This window comes from Euleptes europaea, chromosome 3 (assembly GCF_029931775.1).
Source record: "Euleptes europaea isolate rEulEur1 chromosome 3, rEulEur1.hap1, whole genome shotgun sequence".
In the NCBI taxonomy this organism is placed as follows: domain Eukaryota; kingdom Metazoa; phylum Chordata; class Lepidosauria; order Squamata; family Sphaerodactylidae; genus Euleptes; species Euleptes europaea.
Window position 1 is genome coordinate 50746910 of NC_079314.1, and position 14195 is coordinate 50761104.

At 42.3% G+C, this 14195-nt stretch overlaps 1 pseudogene; it reads right to left on the minus strand.

The window, feature by feature from the left end:
• Positions 1 to 6188: 6188 nt before the first annotated feature.
• LOC130474784 (ubiquinol-cytochrome-c reductase complex assembly factor 6-like) lies at positions 6189 to 6390 on the minus strand (annotated as a pseudogene).
• Positions 6391 to 14195: the final 7805 nt, after the last annotated feature.

Below are 14195 nucleotides of genomic sequence, written 5' to 3' on the forward strand. Positions count from 1 at the left end.
CAAATGCCTTTCCCATGATTTCCCTTTTGATGCAGTTCATGCTGCAGCCACTAGGGTTGGAGGAAAGTCTAAGTACAGTAAAAGGCACTCTGGCTATCAGCTAGACTCACCTTTCTGATTCAGGGGTTTTCAGTTTGGATGGAACCGAACTCAAAAAAGGCGGTAAAAGGACGCGCCGAATTCAGGGCGTTCCGGCGATCGCCGGATAAATTTGGCAGGTTCGGCATTCACCGAACCTTCCTTTTCCCGCCATTAATGACTGCCCACCCAGTTTCCGGGAGTCCCAGGAAGCCGGGCAGTGTGTGTGGGGGTTAAACTGCTCCTGCCTGGGTCCCAACACTCAGCTGTTGGGCAGAACCCGGCCCAACAGCTGAGCGTCGGGACCCAGGCAGGAGTAGTTTAAACCCCCCACTGCCCCCCTTCCCAGGGGTCCCGGGAAGGGGTGCGGTGGCTCTTTAAACTGCTCCGCACTGCCTGCCCAGGAAGCATGGAGCACTTTAAACCCCCACCTCCTGCTTTCCCGGGAGTACTGGGAAGCCAGGCGGTGTGGGGGGGGTTTAAACTGCTCCTGCTTGGGTCCCGATGCTCAGCTGTTGGCCGGCCCAACAGCTGAGTGTCGGGACCCAGGCAGCGGAGTAGTTTAACCCCCCCTTCCCGGGAGTCCAGGGAAAGGGGGGGGTTAAACCGAATTTGTTTAGCAATGCCGAATTTCCCACCAAAATCGGCATTACCGAACAGGGGGGGTTCGGAATTCTGCCGAACCGGACCCAAGTTGGGCCGGGTTCAGCCGAATCCGAACCAGACCGAATTTTTTTTCAACAGCCCTACTACTACTTTCTTTTTAAAACTAAGGATCCGAAGCAAGATTTTTGTTCCAGTTCTCCTCTCTCTTAAGACACAAGCAATCCTAAATTTGAGTGAGATTACCTTCTTGCTTGATGAAATGAACCATATGCCACCTAGTCCAAATTCTTTTCCAAAACTCCTGTCATTGGGTAATCCGCCAGAAATTAACTAGTGGTCCACCAGTAGGCTGCAATCTATCTTCTCAACCACTCATCACAGAATTTTTCAATAAAGTGCCTTTGCAAATCGAGATTCATACAATATTTGGGTGTGTTGTATTTCACACTCTCTTTCCATGTGACAGTTCATATTATCATCTCAGGGCAGCAAGCCTTGGATGAAGCCTCCTGTTCAAAAATGGTATATTGTGAAAAATAAAAGATGTAGTGGGTTCAATAGTATATTTGTAGTGTATTTTTTCCTTCTGCCTGTTGAAGAAGAAAGAGAGATGGAGAAGAGATTCTCCAACTAGTGGAGTCTCTTTAAACATATGACTTCCACTTGCGCTGTGGATAGATGCACCAGACCAGTGTAAATCTACAGAGCACAGGTCACTCTCACTCACAATGTCAATTTTTGCAGTTGCTCTTTGACTCAGACTGTGAAGCTCACATTTAACTGTTAATTAAATCTCTGGAATATGAGATGGGATAAAATGTTACATTTATCAGTTTAATTTTGAAGCATTTATTGAATACACAGTATTGCCCTATGATTCAAATGAATTTCATTTACTAGGAATCACGATTCATTTATTTATTTATTTTTCTCCCAGCCCTAGCTTAGATTCTCATGCCTGGCCGATCTCTTCAAGAAAATGGTTCATAAATGAGTCTAAAAGCAAATTTTCTTCCTTCAAATTCTTGCACATTGTCAAACATTTCAGATGGCTATTGGATGTTCAGGAAAAAAAGACAGAGTTTGATCAGGGAATTAGGTTTTTCAGCAGTACTTATGTTTAAACCATTATTCTTAAATTAAATGCCTGCTATTGGAATAAGAATGATGAAAGTCTATAACTCATGGACGTCACTTCTAGTGCTATGCTTAACCAGCTGTTACTATGTATGGTGATTTCATCAACTCCTTTGCTAGAGTCTTTTATAGCCCTCTTAAAGTTTTAAGTTAAAACAGATGAGCAGATGTTGGGGCCTGGAGCTCTCTCGGAATCAGAACTGATCTCCTGACTACAGAAATCAATTCCTCTGGGGAAAATGGCAGCTCTAGAGGGTGGACTCTGTGGCATTATTCCCTTCCTCAAACACTGCTATCCCCAGGCCCCAAATATCTCCAGCCCCAAATATCCAGGGATTTCTTGACCTGTAGTTGGCAACTCTGCCCTGACCTGGATGGCCCAGGCTAGCCTGATCTCATCAGATCTCAGAAGCTAAGCAGGGTCAGCCCTAGTTAGTATTTGGATGGGAGACCACCAAGGAAGTCCAGGGTTGCTATACAGAGGAAGGCACTGGTAAACCACCTCTGTTAGTCTCTTGCCTTGAAAACCCCATAAGGGGTCGCCATAAGTTGGCTGTGACTTGACGGCACTTTACACACACAGTTGGCAACTCTAGCTCAGCCACAAAGCTTATGGGTGATGTCAGGCCAGCCTGTTAATTTTAGATAATTACATGAATCTGTTTGTTTGCTGTAATATATAGTACATACATAGGTCCTTCTTTCCTCTTAGCCTTAAGCCTCTCATACTCTTAATCCAGTTCTTTTACCATAAACTTTCATTCTTTCTTCTTATTTGCATAACCTTCAACTATCCACCTCTGCTCAGCTTTCAGCCCCTCTCCTGCAGTTCTCTCCTTCTCTTCTCTTGTATACCTTAGGAAAATATTATTTGATTTTTTTCTTGCCTGAGATAATTCTGTGCCTCTTCTCAACATGGCCTTATAACAGGAATATGATCACACATTTTACATGCTTTTATACTTGTTTTGTTTCATTCCAAATAAATGAAATAGTCAAGAAAATTCCAGTAAATCTCCTGAGAGTATTTCCTCACAACGAATGCAACCTCATTAGAAAGAAAGCTAGCCTAGAACCTTCTCTCAGACATACAATATAGGGAATATCTTATGAGGGTGTGGAGAGATGGCATCCTCTGGAGTTGAAACTCACCAGCTTGCTGGAGTCCACAGGGCAGCCCACCACTACTGGGGGGCAGGGAGTCTGGGGCAGCACCTGCCATGGAAAAGCCTGCCCAAGTCTGACTCCCAGATGCTGGCACTGAGTTGGATGGTGCCTGGCTAGGTTCTCTGGCATGAGGTTCTCTTGGGAGGGGGGAATTGGGCCAGCAGACAGGTAGTGGCCAGCTGCATTTATGTCCTTAGGTTATGTGTGGCAAACTGGGGGAGGAAACTAGAAAGGACTGGAGAACAGAGAAGGTGTGGTGGAGCTTGATTTAAAAGCTTGCAGGGAGGGTTGGTCAAAAGCCAAGAGCCTGAACACCACAAGGGTGGTGGATGCTGCTAAAGAGGCAGCAGAGGCAGGGCAGAAGCAGACAGGCTAGAGACAGAGAAGGAAAGGGAAGCCATTCTGTGGGAGAAGGAAAAGAAGGAGGGGAAGCAGAAAGACTTAGGTTTTTTTAAATTATTTGTATTATTTTCTACAATTCAACAAAAATAAACATATCTCAACAATATATTCAGTTGTAACTGCTTGTAACAAAAAAAGTTCATTGCTATTACTGAGAATATGTTATCTATAATATTCAATGCTATCTGCTATATGTGACTTCCCCGCATCTTCTTCAGTCACTAATTCTACTGGTTAACACTTTTGCATTTCAAATTAATTTCTAATCCTTATTTTCTCTCATACAGACTTGCTTTAAGCTATCTATACTACTTCTATAAGCAATTTCAAGTCCTACCTAGTTATAATATTATCATCATTGTCTCTATATAACATTCTATTATTCTATAATAAAGTGATTAGATCAATACATAAACAAATTTTCCCATTAGAAATTCATCAAAGTAAATCCACCGTGGCTCCTTTACACCCCAAAAATAAGCATCATTTTAGCCATTATCTTGTTTTGGGAGGGGATCTGCCAGTCCTTCTTTATTTCCCAATCCCATCCCCCGTTTTTCAATATAGTAGCTGCAATTCTGGCCTCTGAAAATGTAAAAGAAGATCCCAGTGATTCTTGGTAAAATCCTTCGTCATGTCTCCCTCCATCGCTGGCTGCCAGGAAGTGTTTTCTTGGGATAATAATGTTCCTCCTGTCAGCAGTAACTCAGACAAGTAGATTGTAGAGATATTGAGTTCTCTCATGTTGCTCTCTCTCATTGCCAACTGGTCACTTGCAGCTACCTCTTTAAAAATAAATTGTTCTAATTCATTGTCATTTTTTCCAGATTTTATCACCATTTCCACATAGCATTCGATCGTCATCTCCTTAGTAGAATCTTTTTTTCCCATTGACATAATTGTTGTCATATCTTGGGTCTTCATATCGTGGATCTCCTCAATAATTGTGTCCAGTTTTCCATTAATTGATTTAAATAGGATATTCATCACCTCAGCTAGTTGAAATATTTGATGTGAGAGCGCTTGTTGTTTTGCAAAGACTAAATCTTGTTGCACTGCAAACATGTCCATTTGTTTGAGTAACATCTCTTCCATCCTCTTGTTTGACATATCTGCTTGTATTCTTATATAGAAGCAGGCTTTGTAATTTTCAAGATAGCCTCAATTACGCTTCAAAGCAGCACAGATAAAGAAAAGAAAGTAGAGAGGAAACTGCAGTATCATAGACCCTGCGTCGTCTCCTCTCGGTGGTTAAGTGGTAGGAACGATTTGATGGTTACACCGGGGAGATTCACTTCAAGTCTTCCAATCTGCCCTGTCTTTTCGATGGTAACAAAGCCCTTCTTATTATCTTCCGGTCTTAAGAGGCGACGTGGCTGGACATTGAATCAAAGAGAGCCGGAAGTGGGGGGGGGGAAGGTTTTCGTCTCCCTCCCTCCCCTCAAAGCATTTAATTGGTAGTTGTAAAGTCATTCCAAAGTCCCTTTTATTGCGTCTACTCACTGATCAAGTTGATAAGGTCTTAGTCAGTTCATTTAATGGCATTTGTTTATTTTAAAAGTCTCGTTACGCTGGGCAGGGAGTCGCCGGTTTTCGTAGGTGTTTTTATCGTCATTCAGGTCTTCTCAATCAAGATAAAGGCAAAAAGTGTCTTTTTACTCACTCTGACTTCCAAAGGTGAGGCTTCTTGTTCTTTTCATAGATTATTTGATGTTAATGTATAGAGGAGGTCAAAGCCTATAATCCAAAGAGTCGTCCATGGCAATGGTAGCCCCTATGTGCCTGCGGGGACAACTTCCAACTCTACGAGAGGCTTAATAAAAGCTCTCTCAGAGAATATGGGAGTCCAAACCGCTCTTGAAGGCTGCAGGGGAATTTCCTGCTTCCCGATCCACTATTTAGGACCGAGTTGGAGTGCTTTTTGCACTCCAAATCTAAACGACTCTTGGTGTCTCCTGGGAGCCCCCAGGAAACAATGGCGCTCGGACCAAAAGCTCTACAGGAAGTCGGGAAGCAGAAAGACTTAGAAAGGCAAGGCAAGGAATCCAGGCTCCAGGCCAACATACCTAGGGCAGGCTGAGCATTCTCCACTCTCACACCTCAAACAGTATAGGCTCTAATAAACCCATTGGCAACCCATTGAACAAGTTTCTTTGTGAACCATGGATGGGAGATTTAGCATGCCCTTCCCTGCAAGACACAGCCAGAGGAAGAAGCATTCAAACAATTTGTTCCCCCTGCACTTGGAAATGGTACAGCAAGACAGATGGAGCTTCTGCTACTGTTGGTTAGTGCTAAGCTTATAGTCACTCAACCTTATCAGCCTAAGGTGGGAGAATGCATACAGCTTCAGTGTGCATGAATCAGAATCCTGAAATAACCAGTAATCAGTATGTGTGTACCAAAGCTGTATGTGCATGCAAAATGCATGTGTTGTGTTAGTTAGAGAGGCACAGCATGTTAGCAGTTTTTTATTAATGCATATACTGATATAGTCAAAAAGGGCAAGAGTCCACTAGCACCTTAAAGACTAACAAAAATATTTTCTGGTAGGGTAGGGTACTGATATAGGGCATGTTGTAGCACACATGCCCTAATTTCCAGGGTGTACTGAATGCTTCTCTTGTGGTTGATCTCGCTGTTTTTCTTTTTCTCCACTTACAAAGGTTAGTGCCTGTATCCAGAAGGCCTCTCTGTTGTGGAAAGGCCTACAGTCAGTGAGGATTGCCAGTCCCCAGCAGAGGAGGACTGTTTCTCATGACTGCTCCCAGCTTTCTTATCATGGAGGGGTGACATGGTCACTGATACTGTTGTGCAGTCTGAGCTTTGTCATTTCTTTTTTTAAGACCTAAGAGTTCTGAGTTCTCCAGGTTTGGGAGGAATTTCATGTATTCTATGACCAGACCCGTGATAACTATGGACAACTTCTGCACCAGCAAATATAGCCAACAAACCTGTGCTGAGCATTTTCAGGTGGCGAAGCCAAGACACTGCAGGCATGGCAAAGAGAAGCCTGCAGCTGCATCAGCTCCTGGTGATGCAGCACTAAGGGGAAGGGGAAGAGATCCATGAAGGATACACAAAAGTAGTTCTCTTTGAGCAGATGAAGAGCCAGTGAAGAAGACCTTGTTGAGTAAAGGGACCAGGATGAGCCAAGCAAATGTGCAACCCCGGCAGTCACGTGGCAGGCCTGTAACGTATTTTTCCAACACCAGGTTCAACTGCTCCGAGCAGCAGCAAAAGAAAAATAATTTTAAAAATGGTCTTCATGCTGATGGCATGACTTTACTTCCAGGTAAAACCCAGATGTTATGCCACACCTCTCTGAGAATTGCTGGAAACTCTGTCCTGATGATTCCTAGATAGGTACAACATCACTTCCAGGTTTTCCCAGAAGTGACATCATGCCATAGCCAATGGCCATCCCCCCCCCCATATCCCCACCGCACTTCCCATGGTCCTCACTTGTTGGCAGTCAGGGCTTGGCAACCCTACAGTCAGTTAATGCTTTTTCTTCCTATTTGCAAATCTTGTTGCAGTAAATTTTACGGAAGACACTCTGAAGCGTGAGACTGGATTATTTCTCATATCGGCTAATAGTATTGTAAGTAGCAATACTACACTACTGCCTTGATGGTCAGGAACAAGTGATTGGGAGATGGAATGTTTAACGCTTTCCTCCATGCCCATTCCATAATTTAAATAACCCCTTTGAAACTGCAGTTCGCTCAATGGAAAGAAAACAACAGGTATTTGCTTCCTCTTTTTAAAAAAGAAATTATGTGAATGTTTTCATCACAGAATGTTCACCTTGCATGTACTTCAGCCATAAATATTGTCCTGGACACTGAAGCATAGAGCTCAACACAATTTAATTAGTTTGCCACTACACCCAATCCCATTTTGTCTGTTTGTTCCTTAGGAATCAATTCTTTGTCTGGTTCCAGCCTAGATGAAAGGTAAAACACAAGGCCTGCAATTTCTTTTCAGTTTACATCCAAGGAAGCTGTTGCTAACAACCCTTATCCATGAATTACGCACCCTTAGGAATCAATATTTATATGCTTGCTGAAGTGTCCTCGGCAAGATCAATGGGAATTCAGCAGAGAAACAGAATGAGAGTGTGGAGCTGGTATAGGGTTAGCAAGCAGCAATGACTGGTGTCTTGCTCACAGTTGCACAAATGAACTTCGTTAATATTCATTGGGATTTATCCCAAAATGCTATGGCTCCATTTTCAAGTAACCCATGTAATCACTGGGGATAAGAGGAGTTGTGTCATTCTGCATAGTCTTGCATGATAGTGCAAATCAGAGTGTTATAACACCACCTGATTTTCTGACTTTCTAAAGATAAATCTAAGGGCCACTAGGGGGTTGCACCTTCTGCTAAGGGGAATACCATCTTGGCCCCAGCCATTAGCCAGAGAAGGAGCAGGCACATGGAGATCACGTCCCTTCTCCCTGCCAGAAAGAAATGTACTCTAAATGCCAGTTGCCCTGAGACTGAAGAAGCAAGAAAATGATATTCTGGCCTCTCTCTCTGGACAGAAGAATCATAGGATGGGTCCCCCCATGCTCATCCAAGCAAGGTCAACCTGGTTCAACTGTATATACATTCTCTAACTGCTCAACGGATCTCTGTCCTCTCTCATTACCTTTCCTTTGAGTGCCTTGTCTTCTCAGATTGTATTGATTATTACTGATAGAAGCCATTTTGGGAGATGATTATAAGACAAGCAGAAAAGAAAACTAACAAATAATTAAATAAATAAAGGCAACTGTTGTCTCTTGATTCATCATAATAAAAACCACTGCTAATGTACTAAAAATACTGTTTGGCTACTATCTCATGACTGTGCCAAGATAAATACAATCCACTAGCCACATAAGGGGTATACCCCCTATTTTTCTAGATATGCATCAACAGGATTTGCCAAACAGGGAAATGACAATGTATCAATAGTCATAAGCCATGTACGTTTACTGCAGTGCTTGATCATGTGCAAATTACAGTAAGTCACAGAAATGTGGTAGATATTGTCATTTACTGGTCATGTCAGAAATGTTTGTATGTTGTGTATTTTGGACTTTTACATGTATACTCAGAACTAAGTCCCACAGAGTTCAGTGGGACTCCCTGCACAGTCAGCATGCTTAAGATAGCAATCTTATTCATACTGTTTGATAAATCCCCTTTTTCTTGTTAATGATGGTGCAGAGCAGAACGGTTATATATTTAGAGTGAATTCCACGGGGATGGGGTGAGTGGATTGGAGGTGGCATGACCCTGTGCCAGCATAAGTGCTCACTTATCATGGAATAACAGGCATTGATGCTGGTGCGGAGGGCATTCTTGTCAGCAACTGGGCGCTGTGGAACTGCACAGGGCTCCCCCATGGTGCAGCCTCTCTGGGAACTAAATCCCGGAAGAGAATGGCAATGCCAGCATGGGGAGGCCGTGCTGGGGCGTTCCCAGACGTGGAGCTGACTTTAGTGAGCATCCTAACCCCTTCCAGCCGGAAACGCTTCTTGCTGCTGCTGCAGGGCTATGACTCCTGTTTTGGTGTCACAGCCTCGCTCTTTTCAATGGGGGCTTCCCCACATTTTCACCTTTTTTATTCTTAAAAAGGCCTTGTTATTTTCTGTGGTGGCAGGGAAGCCTCTTAGGAGGCAGAGTGGCTGCACTGCTTCTGGCTGCTGCAGATCCACCCTACTCCTCAGGAATGGGCTGCCTGTGCAAACCTTCATTTGGCTGAGATTTATTAGAGGGAAATGATCTGACAATCTTATTTTATTTTCTATTTTCATATGAGTACAGTGACTTAAACTATTTATAACTTTTATTTATGTATTCTTTGTGACAGTTCCCTGATGAAAGGCTAATTGCTTCAAACCTGTGGGATCAACACCAGTGGAATAAATTTGTCTTCTCTATCTATTTGATTCTTGGGATTTTCCTGTGTTGTAGTGGTTTATTTTTAGTTTAGGGTTTTGTTTTGTTTTTGGTTTTTTGCACAGGTTAGAATGTTCTTTAAAATCATAAGAATGAGCTGCTGGTCAACTTTCTCTGAATTTCTGATAAAATGGCAACGTATGTGCTCTGCAGAGGAATGAAGCACATTATTGGTATAACAATAGTGCTTCAACTATACTGAAGTGCTAAGCTGGTATGTAAAGCAGGCTTAAGGAAATGAAGCAGGAATGATCATTCTGTTGATTTCCTGTGTTCTTCTGCTGACTTCAATGGGTTTCTCTGATCAAGTGGCATGAGTCTTGCTAGAAGTGCACTCTTATACAAACATATAAGATTATGAAGGATCACTGTTTATGCATGAGATCATTGGGAAGATAACACAGTGTCCTTTTTCCCTCTTGAACAATGTCCTTTCAAATGTGTGTGTGTGTGTAAAGTGCCGTCAAGTCGCAGCCGACTTATGGCGACCCCTTTTTGGGGTTTTCATGGCAAGAGACTAACAGAGGTGGTTTGCCAGTGCCTTCCTCTGCACAGCAACCCTGGTATTCCTTTCAAATAATCTATACTAAATTCTGTGCAAGGATATTGACCATTCAACAAATATTATTTGGCAGATTACATTGAATGCTGACATTATATTTACTATCATCTGATAATGCTTTATTTTCCTGGACATTACATGTACAGTTAAACAGATGCAATTAAAAATCTTGATAAATGTTATATGTACCTCATAAAATTGAGTATAGAGAAAAGGTGTCTAATGATATCAAACTCAATAGCATTTGTTTTCTAGTCAGGGTAATAAAATGTTCTGACAGTCAGCCATAGGGAAAGGAAAAAAAAATTACTTTTACCAGATAGACCTGGCTCAAAATATCTATTTTTTATAGGCTTACATATTTGTCTGGACAAATTTATCAGAAAAGCAGACTGAGGATGACAAGTTTTAAAGTATCTTCCATTGCTCCTGTCAGTACCATTTCATAGAAATATAGAAAAGAAAGAAAATCCTCAGACTTTTCAGCTTCTGCACAAATTATTTGTTTAATTGCTTGGTTCAATTCCTCCAATCTCTCATGTAAACTCCATAAACTGCAGCTTTGCTGCCACCTTGGGTTTTTGGGGTTTTTTTGTTTGTTTTTGCTGTTTTTACAACAGGAGGGAACAAATATTCACCTGTAGTTTTCATATGGGTGTCTAATAGTTTTCTTTTGGGGGGGGGGAGATTGGACCTGATCCCTTTGGTTGAGTGGATGGATCCAAGGATAGAATCAAATAGTTTTTGCTTGTTCTAAGAGAGGCAAATCCAGGAGATTTCTATTCACCCCACCCTCTCCATCACACCTTCCAGTAGCAGTGACCAAGCTGATTTTAGTTATGCAAGTGGTCAGTACGGCAATGCTAACAAATCACTGTGCTGGACTACATGCTGCTGTTCCAGAAGGAGCAAGGGAGATGAAATAGGAATCTGAGGTAATTTCTACTACTTCCCTCTCCCTCTGTCCTGAAGCAATTCACACCAATACCTTCCTTTCACAACACACACAAAAAATAAGTTTATCGTCTCTAATTTGGGAAGGGCTCAGTGCTTAGTGGTTTGGTAGATAAGGAAAGGAATGTACCAGGTTATTGGATATTTTTATATAGCAAGGGATAATAGAATGCTGCTTTAAAGCAGTCACAATTTCATTCACTCACAACATTACTGAATGGGTAGGCTATTTCTGCCAAACAAAGAATGATTTCACTTCTCTTTAAACTTCTCTTTAAACTCAAGAATCTCAGCATATTGAAATAGGGTTAGCTGGTATTTTGGGACATTTCCCTCAATCCCCTCACAAGTCACTAACCCACTATTTCCCTAAGGTAACACAAGATACTTGCTCTGTCCCTGCCTCTCCATAGACCCCTAAGCCCTACGAACCTATATTATAGATGTCTGCATATTTTTCCTTCACCAGCTGAAGCCTAACTACTTAACTTTTCTCTTGGTAGCTTTCCCTATTTCTCTGTTGCTTCTTCATGTCCTATCTGAGGTGATGACAGACTTTTCCTCCACTTAATTCCCCCCTAGAAGTTCCACAGCCTCTCACTGGCTAATGCTGCTTAGTATCTGCCTACTTTCCCTGAAGGCAGGGATTTGCTGAGATGCCTGAGGGGAAGGACTAGAGGCTGTCTATCACACACACACCAGTGATTTTTGTGAGCCTGTGGCTAGGTTCCAGTGGTTTCATGACATACTTTTATAATGCTCTGTGTTGTGGTATGCTAATAGCCCTAGGCTACCCTGGTACACCCAGCAAGGTGTTCAGGACTGGAGCTAGTGTGCAAGTATGGAACACTGCTGTATAGTCAGAGATGAACAGGCGTCTCCTGGCATCCATGTTGTTTGTGCCAATGCTGCAGAAAGCTGATTGGGCTAAGTCCAGACTTGTTTTACCATGCTTCCCCCAAGAAGACACCGGAAGTGCAGGGCGAACAAAGAGACAATGGACAAGCATTTAGCATTCCTATAGCTATCCTACAGTAGATCGCATACACCCTGCCAGATCTCATCAAGTCCATTCAGATGGACCTCTACTCCCAGCACATAGCCAGCCTAGCCCTCTGACTCACTTCTTCCAGACCCCACCTTAATTTCCAATTCTGTTACTCAATGCTTGAGTACTTAATTCTCAACCATCCTGCCATCATTTCTGATGATCTTTCAGAGTGACTCTATTCACTGCATCCTCCTAATCCAATTGCGAGCAATCAAGCCTTTGTCACTGGCAATGCCCAGCCATTCCCAGGCATTGCCAGACATAGCCTCCAGCTACATTTAGGGGTATAAATAGAGTCCCATTGGCCACAGTAAAATTGCTACTACTTTCCTGGATCCAAAGTATGAGCCATGCTACTTGTGCGTATCATTTTTCTTGCCAGTAGTGCTGATCGCTACTTGCTTTTCATTCAGCTGCCTCTATCTGGGACCTTGTTATTTGGAAGGTAACTATAATTTCCCCTGGGACCCTTTTATCCTTGTGACCACCCCCTCATAGCTTTGCTTTCTTAGCTCTGTATGTGTGTTGGGAATTTTGTGTGTATGTGCAACAAATTTGATTATTTTTAATAACAATCCTTAAAATTCATTAAACATTTTATTATTGGGACCTTTCCATTGGTTTGCTCATCGATTGTATAAGTTGGTTTAAAGATCCCCATGCCAGCCTCTTGCAAAAGGTCTATCAGTCTCCAGCTAATTTTCCCCTATGAAAGGAGACTCCTGTGCTTGGCATAACATAGCGAGGAAAATGGGTTATAATTCAGTTATGACTAATGGAAAGAACTCAACATCCTTTCTAAGAAAGTCAGGGAGTACAGGATATAGATTCCTATTTTTAAACATTTCAGATCACAGGGTTTAAGCCTACACTCTGCATACACATAGACATTGTGCTCGCAGTCTGGCATATGTTAAGGTGCAGGGTCAGGGCACTCATTTGCATTCACTCTTGAAAAACATTGATGACTTCCAGGATATGAAGCAGGCAGAATGAAGAGTACTAGGTAGCTGATCATACTTGAATTGGAGGGGAAAATGTTTCGCTTAACTTGTCAAAATTATTATAAAGTTCCCAAAAGGTATGATAATAGTTCTTAGTAAAGTCAGCACACAGATAAAGAAGACTAAATTTAGACTGCATCCAAGCATGCTAAACAGCATAATCCATTGTGAATCAAACTATGATACTCCTGTATAATCAAAGCTATACAAAGAATATTTGATTGTATGACCCAGTGGCAAAGAAAAGAAAGCTTGTGGCAGTATTCACGGTACAAGTCAGAAAGCCTTAATGCCTTCCCATTAGGTATATCTGCCAAACATTTTTGGAAGGGTTAGCAAGTAGGGGTCAATCCTGTGCTCAGGGAAACCAAAGAATAGACTAGAAATGTTATTTATTTTAGCAATCCAGCCAAAGTTAGAAGAAAGGTTTGTTTGTTTTGCAAAAATTGTATTGCTTTTTATGGTGTACAGAAGTGTTTTTTCCTCCATCTCCATAGGCTTTGTAATATTCAGAGGTTCATTTCACGTTTTATAGTGGTTCCACAGTACTAGAGTCTAGAGCAGCTCCAGTCCAGTTTTTACTTATGGCTTTGGGTAAAGTGTCAGGGTAAGCTGATGTGAAGGACTCCGGTAGGCCTGAGGTTCCTATCTTTGTTTTTGTTTTTCTGAATAAAGTTATACTTGGTTTACTCAAGGCAGCTCTCAGCATTAGGGTTGCCAGGTCAAGCTTTGAAACTGGCAGGGGGATTAGGTGTGGGGACATGGTATGGGAGGGGTGATGGTGTGGGCATGATGACATAACACCATGAGATACTGTTATCATTCCCACCACCACCACTGCTTGGAACAGTGGTGAGCAAAAGGAGCTTGGGGATGAGATCAACCATCCCAACCAGAAAAATGGTAAGCCTACTCAGCATATTCCTGAATAACTGCAGCATCCTACAGGTGTATACCCAGAAGGTGCACATACTACCTGTATGACATTTTAGGGCTAAATTAGAACTGTGGATCTTGTAAAAAGAAGGTTGGAAGTTGTATATGGCATGGGTGACTTCCTTCTATGAACTATACCCCAACTGCTGTCCTTTCCACAATTTCCCAATTGTCCATCATGTCTTGGTGGTATAAGCAAAGGTATGGACCACCAGTCCCATCCTTCAGTGCTGTCACATTTTTGCCCATTATCTCTGTTCACCTCTTCTCTGCATCCCTGAGTTGGATTAATTACAGTTGCAGCTAAAGGATGCTAACCAGGGATCTTGGAGAGGAGATATAT